The following is a 19,416-nucleotide window of genomic DNA, read 5'->3' as shown; positions in this document are numbered from 1 at the left end:
TGTGTGTGTGTGTGTGTGTGTGTGTGTGTGTGTGTGTGGTGTGTGGTGTGTGGTGTGTGTGTGTGTGTGTGTGTGTGTGTGTGGTGCTGTGTGTGTTTGTGTGTGTGTGGATGTGTGTGTGTGTGTGTGTGTGTGTGGTGTGTGAGTATGTGTGAGTATGTGTGAGTATGTTGTGCGTGTGTTAGCGCATGTGTGTGTGGTGTGTGTGTGTTAGCGCATGCGTGTGTGTGTGTGGGTGGTGCGCTGCAAGCGTTGTGTGTTCGTGTGTGTGCGTGTGTGTGGTGTGCCGGTGTATGTGAGCACGTGTGTGCGTGTGTGTGAGCGCATGCTTGTTGTGTGTGTGTGTGTGTGTTGTGGTGTGTGTGGTGTGTGTGTGTTGTTGTGTGTGTGTGGTGTTGTGTGTGTGTGTGTGTGTGTGGTGTGCGGTGTGTGTGTGTGTGTGTGTGCGTGTGTGTGAGCGCGTTGTGCGTGTGTGTGTGTGTGCGTGTGTGTGAGCGCAGCCTGTTGTGTGTGTGTGTGTGTGTGTGTGTGTGTGTGGTGTGTGTGTGTGTGTGTGTGTGTGTGGTGTGTGTGTGTATGTGTGGTGGGTGTGTGTTGGTTTGTGTGTGTGTCTTGTGTGTGTTGTGTGTGTGTGTGCAATACATATATCCGGTTAGTTGAAGGTTGAGCTTAATTCCTTCAAGGTAGATGTGTTGATCAGCTTCAATTGAATAATGTAATGTAGTGTGGCATGTTGAGAACATATGGCTGTCTTGAAGTCAGGGCACTTGGCACCAACACCTCTCAGAGAAAACTATCAGAATATTTATTTGGTTGCAACACAAGAGAAGATCAATGCTGCAAAGATCATCTCTTATAGGCGGTCCATAACCTGCCCAGAGGGGCTGTAACAGAGCTGCCATGACGCTATGGAAGGAATACAGAAGACTGGTATTAACACGTGGATGTGGTCTCAAATGACACCCTGTTCCCTATAAAGTGCACTACTTTAGACCAAGAGGAACATAGGGCTTGCCAATAGAGCCTGGCCAGTAAGTGCACTAACTACCTGTAAAATAGGGTGTAGGGTGAGATTTAACGCCCAGAGAGGGCTCTATGGAGGAAGCAGAAGGGCTTGTTATGGAGGAGCAAGAGGGCTGTTATGGAGGAGGCAGAGTGGCTGCTATGGGAGCAGAGAAAGGGCTGGTTTTGGAGAAGCAGAGAGGGCTGTTATGGAGGAGCAGAGAGGGGGCTGTTATGATGGAGCAGAGAGGGGCTGCTATGGAGAGAGGCAGAGAGGGCTGTTATGGGGAGCAGGGAGAGCTGCTATGGAGGAGCAGAGGGGCTGTTATGGAGGAAGCAGAGAGGGCTGTTTATGGAGGAGCAGAGAGGGCTGTTATGGAGGAGAGAGAGGGCGTTATGGAGGAGCAGAGAGAGCTGTTATGGAGGAGCAGAGAGGGTGCTATGAGGAAGGCAGAGAGGGCTGCTTATGGGGAGTCAAGAGGGCTGTATGAGGAGCAGAGAGGGCTGTTATGGAACGGAGCAAGAGAGGGGCTGTATGGAGGAGCAGAGAGGGCCTGCTAATGGAGGAGCAGAGAGAGCTGTGTAATGGAAGGAGCAGAGAGGGTCTGCTATGGAGGAGCAGAGAGGGCTTTATGCGAGGAGCATGAGAGGGCTGTATGGAGGAAGCAGAGAGGGCTGTTATGGAGGAGCAGAGAGGCTGTTAATGGGTGGACAGAGAGAGGCTGCTATGGTGGGCAGAGAGGGCTGTTAATGGAGGAGCAGAGGGCTGTTATGGAGGAGCAGAGAGGGTTGCTTTATGGAGGAGCAAGAGAGGGCTGTTATGGAGGAGCAGAAGAGGGCTGCTATGGAGGAGCAGAGAGGGCTGTTATGGAGGAGAGAGATGGCGTTATGGTGGAGCAGAGAGGGCTGCTATGGAGGAGGCAGGTGGGTACTGTTATTGGAGGAGCGCAGAGAGGGCTCTTATGAGGAGCAGATGAGGGCTGCTATGGGAGCAGAGAGGGCTGTTTATTGGAGCAGAGAGGGCTGTATGGAGGAGCAGAGCGGGCTGTTATGGAGGAGCAGAGAGGGCTGTTAGTGGAGGAGTGCAGAGTGGGCTGTTTATTGGTGGAGGCAGAGAGGGCTGCTAAATGGGGACGGCAGAGAGGGCCTGTTATGATGGAGCAGAGAGGGGCTGTTATGGAGGAGCAGAGAGGGCTGGTTATGGAGGCAGCAGAGAGGGCTGTTATGGAGGAGCAAGAGAGGGCTGTTTATGGTGACGCAGAGAGGGCTGCTATGGAGGAGCAGAGAGGGCTGCTTATGGAGGAGCAGAGAGGGCTGCTAATGGAGGAGCAGAGGGAGGGGCTGTTATGGAGGAGCAGAGAGGGCTGTTATGAGGAGCAGAGAGGGCTGCCTATGAGGAGCAGAAGGGCTGGCTTATGGAGGAGCAGAGAGGGCTGTTATGGAGGACAGAGAGGGCTGTTTGAGAGCAGAGAGGGCTGCTATGGAGGAGCAGAGAAGGCTGTTATGGAGGAGCAGAGAGGGCTGCCTATGTGGAGCCAGAGAGGGCTGTTATGGAGAAGCAGAGAGGGCTGTTATGGAGGAAGCAGAGAGGGCTGTTTGGAGGAGCAGAGAAGGGCTGTTATGGAGGGAGCGAGAGGGCTGGCGTATGGAGGGAGCAGAGAGGGCTTGCTACTGGAGGAGCAGAGAGGGCTGTTATGGAGGAGCAGAAGAGGGCTGCTAATGGAGGAGCAGAGAGGGCTGTTATGGAGAGGCAGAGAGGGCTGTTATGGAGGAGCAGAGAGAGGGCTTGTTATGGAGCGAGCAGAGAGGGCTGCTTGGTGGAGCAGAGAAGGGCTGTTATGATGGAGCAGAGAGGCTGTTATGGAAGGAGCAGAGAGGGCTGTTTAATGGAGGAGCAGAGAAGGGCTGCTATGGAGGAGCAGAGAGAAGGCTGTGTATGGAGGATGCGAGAGGGCTGCTTGGAGGGAGCAGAGAGGGCTGTTATGGAGGAGCAGAGAAGGGCTGTTATGGAGGACAAGAGGGCTCGTTATGGAAGGAGCAGAGAAGGGGCTGTTGTATGGTGGAACAGAGAGGTGCTGCTATGGTGGAGCAGAGAGGGCTGTTTATGGAGAGCAGAAGAGGGCTGTTATGGAGGAGCAGAGAGGGGCTGTTATGGAGGAGCAGAGGAAAGGGCTGGTTATGGAGGAGCAGAGAGGCTGCTATGAGGAGCAGAGAGGGCTGTTATGGAGGAGCAAGATGGCTGTTATGGTGGAGGCAGAGAGGGCTGCTATGGAGGAGCAGAAGTGGGCTGTTATGGAGGAGCAGAGAGGGCTGTTTATGGAGGGAGCAGTGAGGGCTGCTTATGGAGGAGCAGAGAGGGCTTGTTATGAATGGAGCAGAAGAGGGCTGTTATGGAGGAGCAGAAGAGAGGCTGTTTTATGGAGAGAGAGAGGGCTGTTATGGAGGAGCAGAGTGGGGCTTGTTATGGTGGGAAGCAGAGAGGGCTGCTATGGAGGAGGCAGAGAGGGCTGTTATGATCGGAAGCGAGAGAGGGCTGTTATGGGAGGAAGCAGAGAGGGCTGTTATGGAGGAGCAAGAGAGGGTGTTATGGAGGACAGAGAGGGCTGTTATGGTGGAAGCGAGAGGGCTGCTATGGAGGAGCAGACGAGGGCTGCTATGGAGGAGCAGAGAGGGCTGCTATGGAGGAGCAGAGAGGGCTGTTATGGAGGAGAGAGAGCCTGTTATGGAGGAGCCAAGAGGGCTGGCATGGAGGAGCAGAGAGGGTGCTATGGAGGAAGCAGAGAGGGGCTGTTTATGGAGGAGCAAGAAGAGGGCTGTTAATGGAGTGAGCAGTAGAGGGCTGTTATGGAGGAGCATAGAGAGGGCTGTTTATGGAGGAGCAGAAGAGGGCTGCTATGATGTGAGCCATTAGAGGGCTTGTCTAATGGAGGATCAGAGAGGGCTGTTAATGAGAGAGCAGAGAGGGCTGCTTATGGGAGGGCGAGGGCGTTTAGTAGGAGGGAGGCTGTTATGGAGGAGGCAGTAGAGGGCTGTTATGAACCGGGGTATGGAGGAGCAGAGAGGGCTGCTATGGAGGAAGCAGAAGAGGGCTGTTATGTCGGAGGGATCAGAGAGGGTCCTGCTATGGGAGGAGCAGAGAGGGCATGTTATGGGAGACAGAGGCTGATGAGGAGCAGCTGTTATGGAGGAAGCAGGAGAGGGCTGCTATGGAGGAGCAGAGAGGGCTGCTATGGGGAGCAGAGAGGGCTGTATGGGGCAGAGGTGCTATGAGAGCATGAGAGGGCTGTATGGTGAGCAGAGAGGTTGTATGAAGAGGATGCGTAACTTGTGGAGGAGCAGAAGAGGGCTGCTTATGGGGAGCAGAAGCTGAGGAGGAGAGCGAGCTATGAAGCAGGAGGGTATGGAAGCAGGCTCATAGGGAAATACAGAGGACTTTCACCTGGGCTACATGCGGGATGAACAGATCATGCTCCATTTTTCAGCCAGCCCTGCACTGCACTTTTAAATGACACCCGATACCGGCACTGCTAGGGCTCTCGGCTAGGGACACACTGGAGAGAGGGGAGGAAGGGGGACGGGGAGAGAAGGAGGGGGAGGAAGACGCCAGCGGTTTGCACAATCTCAACCCCACAGCAGTCAGAGCACAGTGAATCAGTTGGTAAGCAATGGTAGCGTCCAGTATGTATCTATACTCACTTCTCACGGAAGTGTTAGCAGAAGGTGAAACTAAGGAGCAGCCCAGGGCCCAGGGTGAGAGTTGAGGCCATATTGTTGAGATAATAGCCCTCTTAATCTCTGCATTGTCACAATAACACAGTGCTGCGCTTACAATGTGTCTGTTTAGGGTTAGGGTCAGTAGGACGTGGCTACATAACACAAATAGACATGTACAACTGCTCTATCAGGGTTCTATCAGGGTTTCTATCAGGGTTTATCATGGGGCTGTATCAGCATCCTAATTCAGGGTTCTATCAGGTGCTCTGAACAGGCCATCTATCAGGGTTCTATCAGGGCCTATTCAGGGTTCTATCAGGCTCTATCAGGCATGTCTCTTAGGGTGTCTATCAGGGCTGTCATCAGGGCTCTATCAGGGGTTTATCAGGGCTCTATCAGGGTGCTTCTATAGGGTTTAATAGCAGGGTTATGATTCTGGGGTCTGTCTTCATGGTATCAGCGGTTAAGAGCTCTATCAAGGTGTCATTACTTGGCTATGTAGGGGTTATAGTCGATGGGTTCTCTATCGAGGGTCTGTGCTTAGTCAGGGTCCATATCAGGGTTAAGTCATGTGGTGTGCTGATGAGGGCGGTCTATTAGCCTATAGGGTTCTATCAGATAGCGGTTGGCCTATGAGGGTTATATCAGGTGTCTCTGACTTCTATTTGGCTATGCGGGCTCTATCGTTAATTGGTTCTGATAGGCTTCTTATCTAGTGAGCTGGGTTCTATCATGGTTTTATCATAGGGTCATAGACATTTCGGAAGTTCAGTCGCTCTATCAGCATTCAGGTTGTCTATCTAGCTCACAGGGGTCTATTGAGTCTGTACAGGCTGTACTTAGGGTGTTCAGTTCTATTGGGGCTGTCTATTCGGGGTTTATATTCAGGGCTCTTTCGGGTCTATAAAGGTGTTTATGTAGGCTTAATGATGTGGTTAAATACAGTGGTCTATCAGGGCCTCGTATTAGTGTAGGGCTTCTTATCTGTAGATCTATCGGGTGATCAGGGCTATCTATCAGGGTCTATCAGTCGTGCTGTATCAAGGGTACTATCAGGAGCTGTACAGGGTTCTTGAGGGGCTCGATCGCAATGAGGTTGCTATCAGGGTTAATACATTCTATAGTGTATTATGGTTCCTATCAGGGCTTCTAATCAGGGCTCTACAGGGCTTGTAATCTTTAGGTAGCTATCTAATAGGTACTTCAGGGTTTCAGGGGCTTATCAGGGTCTATCAGGTTTAGTTTCTATGACAGGGCTTCTATCGGTGCTTGGGTTGTTATATGCTTACCAGGGTTCTATCAGGGCTGTATCAGGGCCATCCAGGGCTGTACAGGGACTCAGGGATTTATCAGGGTTTATGAGGCTATCAGTCTCGGGTTATTATCTTGTCATCAGGGTTCTATATCAGGGCTGTATCAGGGTTCGTAATCAGGGCTGTATCAGAGTTCTACAGGTATATCAGGTGCTATCAGGGTTAATCTTTATCAAGGGCTGTTTATAGGGTGTTAGTAGGGTCTCTATCAGGGCTTATATTCTACGAGGTTCTATCAGGGCCTCGGCTGTAAGTTCTAGAGGCTCTATCGGTAACTTCAGGGCTTAAGGTCTAGGGCTCTATGGCTCTATCAGGGTGTATCATACTACAGGGCTGTATCCAGGGTTTTATGGAGGGCTCTGATCAGGGTGCTATCAAGGGTTATATCTTTAATCAGGGTTCTATCAGGGCTGTATCAGGGTTCCTATCAGGGTGTATCAGAGTTCTATCAGGGCTCTATCAGGGCTGTCAGAGTTCTAGATGGGCTTCTATATGTCGGTGGCTATCCAGTGTGTTATATGCTTATCAAGGTTCTATGCTAGGGCTGTATCAAGGGTTTCTAGTCAGGGCGTATAGTAGAGTTCTAGTCAGGCGTTATATATCAGGGCTGTATCAGAGTTTCTATCAGGGCCCTAGACAGGACTCATCCAGGGCTCTAGCAGGGCTTCCAGACAGGAATAGAGTATAGGAATATACAGAATGTACCAACAGTTTTACTGTCTATTCCTATTGGTTAGTATGTTGTGTCTTAATGCCATTACGGTGATTTGAGCTGATAGAAAGATCGGTCCGTGCTTCAGCATTATGAGGGTTTGGGAAATAAAATGCTGACTGTTGAGTTCACTTTTATCTGCTTTGATAAACACCTGATAGACCATATATCTATGGGCTTGGCTACAGAAGTGGAGCAGTAGAGCAGTGGAGTCTAGCTGAAGCATGTTCTAGCTGGTCAAAGCCTCACGTGGAAAACATTCATATATATTAACCCCTTGACGGATGACTGGGGCCGGAGAGAGAGGGAGGGAGAGAAGAGAGAGAGGGGGGGACGAAGGAACAAGAGAACAAGAGAAGGAAGGAGAGAATGAGAGAGAGCAGGAGAGGCAGATTTCCCTGTTGGTGTGTGTTAATTAGTACAGAGCAGATAAAGGCTGAGCCTGCTGCAGCTTGTCAGTGTGTGACCTGTTGAGACGGGATGGGATGGGATTACATCTCCAGCTGCTCACTCTCTAAACTCCACACACACACACACTTCCTGTCCCACCACACCCCACCCCTCGTTYCAGCCTTTATAAAGGCATGGCGTTATACGTCATTAAAGGGGATAAGCGTCATTAAAGGATAGGCTAATAAAACMTAAGGATAGGCTAGGATCCCAGCTCAGTGTGTCAGTCGTATTACTAATCKTAACGTGGAACTGGGACTGTCTGTGGAAACGTCCTGGAATAAAATGAGGAATACTTCCGGAACAGATCCTTCAGGAAACAACATGATCTATGAGCAATTGTTTTGCAATAGGGGAATGATCTGTAAGGGCTTGAGACAAGTGAAAGTTAAGAACACATCATAGAAATGGTAGAAAACAGTACCATGCATCCAGTATGAGGGATGGGGTGAGAGAGGACAGAGTGGTAAACCAACACCCATCCCATGTGTTGTCTAATTAAACCTATTGAGTTACACTTAAACTGTATGTGTGTAATACTTTGGCATACTGGCCCCTCTTGTGAAGCCCAGCACTTGCTATTGTCATGCAGGGAAACCGGGTCCGACCCTTTTTTGACACACACACACACGCACGCACGCACGCACGCACGCACACACACACACACACACACACCTCCAGCTGGGTTGACACCTGGTCAGTGGTAGACATTCCTAAAGACAGGAACCTTAATCCTCAGATTAGCCCAGTGTCCAGTCTGTCTGTCAATCAGCCTGAGAATACTGGGGGAGGCTGTACCACTACCATACCCAAGCAACACTGGGACTACTACTCACTACTACTCACTATGAAACAGTCACAGAAACTGTTTAGACTCAACCTCCCCCCCCCCCCACTTAGCAACACGCTATATACCTAAAGTACTATGGAGCAGTCACAGGCCTATTTAGACTACCTAGCAACACGCTACATACCTTAAGTACTATGGAGCAGTCACAGGTTTCTTTAGACTTCACCTAGCAACACGCTATATACCTAAATACTATGGAGCAGTCCACAGGCCTGTTTAGACTCACCTAGCAACACGCTATATACCTAAAGTACTATGGAGCAGTCACAGGTCCTGTTTAGACTCACCTAGCAACACGACTATATACCTAAAGTACTATGGAGCAAGTCACAGAGAACTGTTTAGGACTCACCTAGCAACACCGCTATATACCTAAAGTACTATGGAGCAGTCACAAGGCCGTGTTTAGACTCACCTAGCAACACGCTATATAACCTAAAGTACTATGGAGCAGTCACAGGCCTGTTTAGACTCACCTAGCCAACACACTATTATACCTAAAGTACTATCGGAGCAGTCACAGGCCTGTTTAGACTCACCTGCAACACACTATATACCTAAAGACTATGGAGCAGTCACAGGCCGCTTTAGAATATCACCTAGCAACACGCTAATACCTAAATACTATGAGCAGTCACAGGCCTTTTAGACTCACCTAGCAACACGGCTATATACCTAAAGTACTATGGACAGTCACAGGCCTTTTAGACTCACCTAGCAACACGCTATATTACCTAAAGTACTATGGAGCAGTCACAGGCCTCTTTAGACTCACCTAGCAACACGCTATATACCTAAAGTACTATGGAGCGCACGTCACAGGCCTCTTTAGACTCACCTAGCAAACACGCTATATACCTAAAGTACTATGGAGCAGTCACAGCCTCTTTAGACTCACCTAGCAACACGCTATATACCTAAAGTACTATGGAGCAGTCACATGCCTCTTTAGACTCACCTAGCAACACGCTATATACTAAAGTTACTATGGAGCAGTCACAGGCTCTTTAGACTCACCTAGCAACACGCTATATACCTAAAGTACTATGGAGCAGTCACAGGTCTCTTTAGACTCACCTAGCAACACGCTATATACCTAAAGTACTATGGAGCAGTCACAGGTCTCTAACTCACCTAGCAACACACTAATTTACCTAAAGTACTATGGAGCAGTCACAGGCGTCTCTTTAACTCACCTAGCAAACACGCTATATACCTAAATACTATTGGAGCAGTCACAGGTCTCTTTAGACTCACCTAGCAACACGCTATATACCTAAAGTACTATGGAGCAGTCACAGGTCTCTTTAGACTCACCTAGCAACACGCTAATATACCTAAATACTATGGAGCAGTCACAGGTCGCCTGTATTGACTCACCTAGCAACACGCTATATACCTAAAGTACCTATTGGAGCAGTCACAGGTCCTGTTAGACTCACCTAGCAACACGCTAGATATACCTAAACGTAGTATGAGCAGTCACAGGTCTCTTTAGACTCACCTAGCAACACACTATATACCTAAAGTACTATGGAGCAGTCACAGGCCTCTTAGAACTCACCTGCAACACGCTATTACCTAAATACTATGGAGCAGTCACAGGTCTCTTTAGACTCACCTAGCAAACACACTATATACCTAAGTACTCATGAGCAGTCACAGGTCCTTTTAGACTCACCTAGCAACACGCTATATACCTAAAGTACTATGGAGCAGTCACAGGTCTCTTTAGACTCACCCTAGCAACACACTATATACCTAAAGTACTATGGAGCCAGTCACAGGTCTCTTTAGACTCACCTAGGAACCACGCTATATACCTAAAGTACATTATTATTCAATTTCCTCATCCTTGCATAAGGACCCAAGAAGCCTAGAGGCGAAACGTAGAATGCTATAGGGCACATGAAGCTAACGCATCCTCTGTGGTGGGGCAGAAATGTAAAGTACTAGACACTGGGGGAGTGGAATTACAGAACTACGGGTATAAGCAGTAGGATCTACCGTTGTTGTTAAAAGGAACCAGTTAATGTGGATTCTTTGGCGAGAACATTCCCATGCTCTCAGGTCCCCATATAAAATAATAGTACACAATTACCGTCCTCTCTTCTAAACATCCTTCACAGGCTTGCAGACAGGCAGAGAGAGAGAAACTATTTACAGCTCTGATATGGGTTCTGCTGAGAGCTGGGTGGTTTTCCTGTTGTCTGTAGTAGAGGCTAGTGCCAGTGAAAGTCCTGGATAAAACAGCTTTCTCTCTTAAACCCTTGATAAGCCCACAACTCACAGGGCTAGCAGTTTATACAGGAAGGTTAGGGCTTAAGTGTGTGGGACTGGAGCTGGTGGCTGAGGTGTGTGCGCAGGCTGCGGGCTGAGGTTATGGGGCTAGGCTGGGGCTGAGGGTATGGGACTGAGTATGAGCTAGGCTGGGCTGAGGTGTGTGGCTAGGCTGGGCTGAGGTATGAGGCGTGGCTGGGCTGGGGCTGAGGTATGAGGCTAGATTGGCGCAGGTATGAGGCTAGGTACCTTGGGGCTGAGTGTGTGGCTAGGGCTGGGCGCTGAGTGTATGAGCTGGGGCTGAGGTATGAGGCTAGGCTCGCTGAAGGTGATGAGGCTTGGCGCTGAGGTATAGGTAGACTGGGGCTTGACGTATGAGGCTAGGACTGGGGCTGAGGTGATGAGGCTAGGCTGGAGGCTGATTATGAGCTGGCGCTGAGGTATGAGGCTAGACTGCGGCTGAGGTATGAGCTAGCTGGGGCTGAGGTTATGAGGCTGGCGCTGAGGTATGAGGCTAGACTGGGCTTGAGGTATGAGGCTAGGCTGGGCTGAGTATGGGCTGGCGCTGAGGTATGAGGCTAGCTGGGGCTGAGTATGAGGCTGGCCGCTGAGGCCTATTGGCTAGGCTGGAGTGATGAGTTTGGGCCTAGCGCTGAGTATGAGGGTTGCGGGCTAGCTGGGGCTTAGTATGGCTGACGTTAATCCGACAGTGATAAAAGCTGGAGGTGGACTGGCAGAGAGGCCCAGGACTAAGAGACTTTCCCATTTCAGGGCTTGTGAATGCCACCCCACAACTGTCTGGGCAGCATATCTGTGGGGGTGGGGGGGGAGGCGGGGGGGGTATTCAGACAGGTGTGGTGGAGATGTGCTGACTGGACAGCCAGTTGCTGTGGGTAGGAGCGTTCAGTGGACCGTCGGGTTGGGTAATGGTTCAAACTATTCTCAGATCTGACCAACCGGGACCACAGCCCCCCCCCCCACCCCCCCCCCCCCCACCCCCACAGATATTGGCATGCCAGACAGTTGTGGGGTTGGCATTATCACAAGCCCCCTGAAATGGAGAAAGCTCTTAGTCCCTGGGCCTCTCTCAGTCCACCTTCCAGCTTTATCCGCCTGTCGGATACGTCAGCCATACCTAACCCCAGCCTAGCCCCAAACCTTTCATACTTCAGCCTAGCCCCAAACCTCATACTCAGCCTAAGCCACATCTACTACGCCAGCCTCATACCTCAGCCCAGCCTAGCCCTCATAACCTCAGCGCCAGCCTCATACCTCAGCCCCAGGCCTAGCTCATAACCTCAGCCCAGTCTTAGCCCTTCATACCTCCAGCGCCAGCCTCATACCTCAAGCCCCAGCCTAGCCTCATACCTCACCCAGTCTAGGACCTCATCAGATCCTCAGCGCCAGCACTCATACATTCTAGCCCAAGCCTAGCCTCATACCTCAGCCCCAGTCTAGCCTCTAGACCGGTCGCCCCAGTCTAGCCTCATACCTCAGCGCCAGCCCTCATACCTCAGCCCCAGCCTAGCCTCATACCTCAGCCCCCAGCCTCATAACAATTCAGCCCCAGCCTAGACACACACCTCGCCCCAGTCTAGCCTCATACCTCAGCCCCAATCTAGCCTCTATACCTCAGCCCCAGCCCCAGCCACCGCCTATACCTCAGCCCCAGCCTAGCCACCACACCTCAGCCCCAGCCTAGCCTCATACCTCAGCCCCATTTACCTCAGCCCCAGCTAGCGCCCAGTACCTCCAGCCGCCAGCCTAGCCACACATCCTCAAGCCCCCAGGCTCCAGTCCCACACCTTAGCCCTAACCTTCCTGTTATAACCTGCTAGCCCTGTGAGTTGTTGGGCTTATCAAGGGTTTAAGAGAAAAGCTGTTTATCCCAGACTATTCACTGGGCACAGGGCCTCTACGACACCAACAGGGAAAACACCAGCTCTCAGCAGAACCATATAGCAGCAGCTGTAAATAGTTGCTCTCTCTCTGGCCTGTCTGAAGCTGTTGAGGATGTTTAGAAGAGAGGGGACGGTATTTGGTATCTATTATTTTTATATGGACCCTGGAGCATGGGAATGTTCCCCAAAGGAAATCCACACTTAAACTGGTTTCCTTTAACAACAACGGTTAGATCTATGCTTTATACCCCTGTTCTGTAATTCCACTCCCCCAGTGTCTTAGTACTTACATTTCTGCCCACCACAGAGCGATGCTTACTTCATGTGCTATAGCATTCTACGTTCCCTTCTAGGCGTTCGGGGTCCTTCATGCAAATGTTAGGAAATCTAGAATAAATGTACTTTAGGTATATAGCGTGTTGCTAGGTGAGTCTAAAGAGACCTGTGACTGCTCCATAGTACTTTAGGTATATAGCGTGTTGCTAGGTGAGTCTAAAGAGACCTGTGACTGCTCCATAGTACTTTAGGTATATAGCGTGTTGCTAGAGTGAGTCTAAAGAGACCTGTGACTGCTCCATAGTACTTAGGTATATAGTGTGTGCTAGGTGAGTCTAAAGAGACCTGTGACTGCTCCATAGTACTTTAGGTATAATAGCGTGTGTTGCTAGGTGAGTCTAAAAGAGCCTGTGACTGCTCCATAGTACTTTAGGTATATAGTGTGTTGCTAGGTGAGTCTAAAAAGAGACCTGTGACTGCTCCATTACTACTTAGGTATATAGCGTGTTGCTAGGTGAGTCTAAACAGGCCTGTGACTGCTCCATAGTACTTTAGGTATATAGCGTGTTGCAGGTGAGTCTAAACAGGCCTGTGACTGCTCCATAGTACTTTAGGTATATAGTGTGTTGCTAGGTGAGTCTAAAGAGACCTGTGACTGCTCCATAGTACTTTAGGTATATAGCGTGTTGCTAGGTGAGTCTAAAAGAGCCTGTGACTGCTCCATAGTACTTTAGGTATATAGCGTGTTGCTAGGTGAGTCTAAAGAGACCTGTGACTGCTCCATAGTACTTTAGGTAATAGCGTGGTTGCTAGGTGAGTTAAAGAGCCTGTGACTGCTCCATAGTACTTTAGGTATATAGTTGTTGCTAGGTGAGGCTAAAGAGCCTGTGACTGCTCCATAGATCTTTAGATATAGCGTGTTGCTAGGTGAGTCTAAAGAGACCTGTGACTGCTCCATAGTACTTTAGGTATATAGCGTGTTGCTAGGTGAGTCTAAAGAGACCTGTGACTGCTCCATAGTACTTAGGTATATAGCGTGTTGCTAGGTGAGTCTAAAGAGACCTGTGACTGCTCCATAGTACTTTAGGTATATAGCGTGTTGCTAGGTGAGTCTAAAGAGGCCTGTGACTGCTCCATAGTACTTTAGGTATATAGCGTTTGCTAGGTGAGTCTAACAGGCCTGTGACTGCTCCATAGTACTTTAGGTATATAGCGTGTTGCTAGGTGAGTCTAAACAGGCCTGTGACTGTTCCATAGTACTTTAGGTATATAGCGTGTTGCTAGGTGAGTCTAAACAGGCCTGTGACTGCTCCATAGTACTTTAGGTATTAGCGTGTGCTAGGTGAGTCTAAAGAGGCCTGTGACTGCTCCATAGTACTTTAGGTATAGTATGTGTTGCTAGGTGAGTCTAAACAGGCCTGTGACTGCTCCATAGTACTTTAGGTATATAGTGTGTTGCTAGGTGAGTCTAAACAGGCCTGTGACTGCTCCATAGTACTTTAGGTATATAGCGTGTTGCTAGGAGTCTAAACAGGCCTGTTGACTGCTCCATAGTACTTTAGGTATATAGCGTGTTGCTAGGTGAGTCTAAACAGTCTGTGACTGCTCCATAGTACTTTAGGTATATAGTGTGTTGCTAGGTGAGTCTAAACAGGCCTGTGACTGTTCCATAGTACTTTAGGTATATAGCGTGTTGCTAGGTGAGTCTAAACAGGCCTGTGACTGCTCCATAGTACTTAGGTATATAGCGTGTTGCTAGGTGAGTCTAAAGAAACCTGTGACTGCTCCATAGTACTTAAGGTATGTAGCGTGTTGCTAGGTGAGTCTAAACAGGCCTGTGACTGCTCCATAGTACTTTAGGTATATAGCGTGTTGCTAGGTGAGTCTAAACAGTTCTGTGACTGCTTCATAGTGAGTAGTAGTGAGTAGTAGTCCCAGTGTTGCTTGGGTATGGTAGTGGTACAGCCTCCCCCAGTATTCTCAGGCTGATTGACAGACAGACTGGACACTGGGCTAATCTGAGGATTAAGGTTCCTGTCTTTAGGAATGTCTACCACTGACCAGGTGTCAACCCAGCTGGAGGTGTGTGTGTGTGTGTGTGTGTGCGTGCGTGCGTGCGTGCGTGCGTGTGTGTGTGTGTCAAAAAAGGGTCGGACCCGGTTTCCCTGCATGACAATAGCAAGTGCTGGGCTTCACAAGAGGGGCCAGTATGCCAAAGTATTACACACATACAGTTTAAGTGTAACTCAATAGGTTAATTAGACAACACATGGGATGGGTGTTGGTTTACCACTCTGTCCTCTCTCACCCCATCCCTCATACTGGATGCATTGTACTGTTTTCTACCATTTCTATGATGTGTTCTTAACTTTCACTTGTCTCAAGCCCTTACAGATCATTCCCTATTGCAAAACAATTGCTCATAGATCATGTTGTTTCCTGAAGGATCTGTTCCGGAAGTATTCCTCATTTTATTCCAGGACGTTTCCACAGACAGTCCCAGTTCCACGTTAGGATTAGTAATACGACTGACACACTGAGCTGGGATCCTAGCCTATCCTTACGTTTTATTAGCCTATCCTTTAATGACGCTTATCCCCTTTAATGACGTATAACGCCATGCCTTTATAAAGGCTGCAACGAGGGGTGGGTGTGGTGGGACAGGAAGTGTGTGTGTGTGTGGAGTTTAGGAGTGAGCAGCTGGAGATGTAATCCCATCCCATCCCGTCTCAACAGGTCACACACTGACAAGCTGCAGCAGGCTCAGCCTTTATCTGCTCTCTGTACTAATTAACACACACAACAGGGAAATCGCCTCTCCTGCTCTCTCTCATTCTCTCCTTCCTTCTCTTGTTCTCTTGTTCCTTCGTCCCCCCCTCTCTCTCTTCTCCCTCCCTCTCTCTCCGGCCCCAGTCATCCGTCAAGGGGTTAATATATATGATGTTTCCACGTGAGGCTTTGACCAGCTAGAACATGCTTCCAGCTAGACTCCACTGCTCTACTGCCTCCACTTCTGTAAGCCAAAGCCCATAGATATTATGGTCTATCAGGTTGTTTATCAAAGCAGCATAAAAGTGAACTCAACAGTCAGCATTTTTATTCCCAAAACCCCATAATGCTGAAGCACGGACCGATCTTTCTATTCAGCTCAAATCACCGTAATGGCATTAAGACACACAACATACTAACCAATAGAATAGACAGTAAAACTGTTGGCTACATTCTGTATATTCCTATACTCTATTCCTGTCTGGAAGCCCTGCTAGAGCCCCCTGATAGAAGTCCTGCTAGGGTCCTGATAGAACTCTGATACAGCCCTGATATAACCTGATAGAATCTGAATACAGCCCTCATAGAACCCTGATACAGCCCTTGATAAACCTGAATAAAGATATAAACCCTGATAGCACCTGATAGAGCCCTCTAGAACTCTGATACAGCCCTGATAGAGCCCTGATAGAACTCTGATACAGCCCTGATAGAGAACCCTGATACAGCCCTGATAGAACCCTGATAAAGATATAACCCTGATAGCACCCTGATAAGAGCCCTCATAGAAACCTGGATACAGCCCTGATAGTACCCTGATACAGCCCTGATAGAGCCCTGATAGAGCCCGTGATAGAACCCTGATAAAGATATAACCCGATAGAGCCCTCATAGAACTCTAATACAGCCCTGATAGAGCCCTGATAGAACTCTGATACAGCCCTGATTAGAACCCTGATACAGCCCTGATAGAACCCTGATAAAGATATAACCCTGATAGCACCCTGATATAACCCTGATAGAACTCTGATACAGCCCTGATAGAACCCTGCATACAGCCCTGATAGAACCCTGATAAAGAATATAACCCGATAGCACCCTGATAGAGCCCTCATAGAACCCTGATAACAACCCGATAGTACCCTTGATTACAGCCCTGATAGAGCCCTGATAGAGCCCTGATAAACCCCTGATAAAGATATAACCCTGATAGCACCCTGATGAGCCCTCATAGAACCCTGATACAGCCCTGATAGTACCCTTGATACAGCCCTGATACAGCCCCTGATAGTACCCTGATAGATGTCTCATACAGCCCTGATAGAGCCCTGATAGAGCCCTTGATGAGAACACTAATACAGCCTTGATAGAAAACCCTGCTATAACCCTGATAGAAGCCCTGATAGAACCCCGATAGAGCCCTCATAGAAACCCTGATACAGTCCTGATAGTACCCTGATACAGCCCTGAATAGAACCCTGATAGAGCCCTGATAGCACCCTGATAGATGCCTGATAGACCCTGATAGAACACTAATACAGCCTGATAGAACACCTGCTTATAACCCTGATAAGAGCCCCGATAGAACCCTGATAGAAGCCCTGATAGAAGCCCTGATATAACCCCGATAGAAGCCCTGATAGAAAAACACTAATACAGCCTTGATAGAACCCTGCTATAACCCTGATAGAGCCCCGATATACCCTGATAGAACCCTGATAAGCCCTGATAGAACCCTGCTATAACCCTGATAGAAGCCCCGATATAACCCTGATAGAACCCTGATAGAACCCCTGATAGAGCCCTGATTAGAAACCCTGCTATAACCCCTGATAGAGCCCTGATAGAGCCCTGATAGAACCCTGATAGACCCTGATAGAACCCTGGCTAACCCTGATAGAGCCCCGATATAACCCTGCTATAACCCTGATAGAGCCCTGATAGAGCCCTGATAGAACCCTGATAGAGCCCTATAGCCCTGATAGAACCCTAATAGATGCTGATAGAGCCCTGATAGAACCCTGATAGAGCCCTGATAGAACCCTGATAGATTGCCTGATAGAGCCCTGATAGAACCCTGATAGATGCCTGATACAGGCCCTGATAGAACCCTGATAGAACCCTGATAGAACCCTGATAGAGCAGTTACATGTCTATTTGTGTTATGTAGCCCTGTCTCTGACCCTAACCCTAAACAGACACATTGTAAAGCACCTGTTTTATTGTGACAATGCAGAGTAGAGGGTATTTATCTCAACAATATGGCCTAACTCTCACCCTGGCCTGGGCTGGCTCCTTAGTTTAACTCTGCTAACACTGGTGAGAGTGAGTATATAGATACTTACTGGAGCTACCATTGCTACCAACTGTTACTGTGCTACTGCTGTGGGATTGAGATGTGCAAAGCTGGCGTCTGTCTCTCCCCCTCCTTCTCTCCCCTCCCCCTTCCTCCCCTCTCTCCAGTGTGTCCCTAGCAAGAGCCTAGCAGTGCCGGGTATCGGGTGTCATTTAAAAGTGCAGTTGTCAGGGCTGGCTGAAAAATGGAGCATGACTCTGTTCATCCCACATTTGTAGCCTCGGTGAAAATGGTCTCCTCTGTCTACTCTCTCTGCTCCTTCCATAGCAGCCCTCTCTGCTCCTCCATAACAGCCCTCTCTGCTCTCCATAGCAGCCCTCTCTGCCTCCTCCATAACAGCCTCTCTGCTCCTCCATCAGCAGCCCCTCTGCTCCTCCATAGCAGCCCTCTCTGCTCCTCCATAAACAGCCCTCTCTGCTCCTCCATAACAGCCCTCTCTGCTCCTCCATAAACAGCCCTCTCTGCTTCCTCCATAGCAGCCCTCCTCTGCATCCTCCATAACAGCCCTCTCTGCTCCTCCATAGCCAGCCTCTCTCTCCTCCATAGCAGCCCTCTCTGCTCCTCCATAAACAGCCCTCTCTGCTCCTCCATACAGCCCTCTCTGGCTCCTCCATAACAGGCCCTCTTCTGCTCCTCCAATAACAGCCCTCTTCTGCTCCATCATGTACAGCCCTCTCTGCTCCTCCATAACAGCCCTCGTCTGCTCCTCCCATAGCAGCCCTCTCTGCTGTCCTCCATAACAGCCCTCTCTGCTCCCTCCATAACAGCCCTCTCTGCTCCTCCATAGCAGCCCTCTTCTGCTCCTCCATAGCAGCCCTCTCTGCTCCTCCATAAACAGCCCTCTCTGCTCCTCCATAACAGCCCTCTTCTGCTCCTCCATACAGCCCTCTCTGCTCCTCCATAGCAGCCCCTCTCTGCTCCTCCATAGCAGCCCTCTCGCTCCACATAACAGCCCTCTTCTGCTCCTCCATAACAGCCCTTCTCTGCCTCCCCATAACAGCCCTCTCTGCTCCTCCATAACAGCCCTCTCTGCTCCATCATAACAGCCCTCTCTGCTCCTCCATAGCAGCCCTCTCTGCTCCACCATAACAGCCCCACTCTGCTCCTCCATAACAGCCCACTCTGCTCCTCCATAACAGCCCCTCTCTGTCTTCCTCCATAACAGCCCTCTCTGCTCCTCCAGAACAGCCCTCTCTGCCCACATAACAGCCCTCTCTGCTCCTCCATACAGCCCTCTCTGCTCCTCCATAACAGCCCTCTCTGCTCCTCCATAACAGCCCTACTCTGCTCCTCCATAGCAGCCCTCTCTGCTCCACCATAACAGCCCTCTCTGCTCCTCCATAACAGCCCTCTCTGCTCCTCCATAGCAGCCCTCTCTGCTCCTCATAACAGCCCTCTCTGTCCTCCATTAACAGCCCTCTCTGACTCCCCATAACAGCCCTCTCTGCTCCTCCATAACAGCCCCTCTGCTCCACCATAGCACCCTCTCTGTTCCACCATAACAGCCCTCTGCTCCTCCATAACAGCCCTCTCTGCTTTTCCCCTTTTCCCAATAACAGCCCTCTCTGCTCCTCCATAACAGCCCTCTCTGCTCCTCCATAGCAGCCCTCTCTGCTCCTCCATAACAGCTCTCTCTGCCTCCTCCTCATAGCAGCCCTCTCTGCTCCTCCATAACAGCCCTCTCGCTCCTCCATAACAGCCCTCTCTGCTCTCATAACAGCCCCTCTCTGCTCACCATAGCAGCCCCATCTCTGCCTCCTCCATAGCAGCCCTCTCTGCTCCTTCATCTCGCC

The sequence above is a fragment of the Salvelinus sp. IW2-2015 genome, unplaced genomic scaffold (genome assembly GCF_002910315.2).
Source record: "Salvelinus sp. IW2-2015 unplaced genomic scaffold, ASM291031v2 Un_scaffold6259, whole genome shotgun sequence".
NCBI classification, from domain to species: domain Eukaryota; kingdom Metazoa; phylum Chordata; class Actinopteri; order Salmoniformes; family Salmonidae; genus Salvelinus; species Salvelinus sp. IW2-2015.
Note: the sequence above shows the minus strand (reverse complement) of the source record.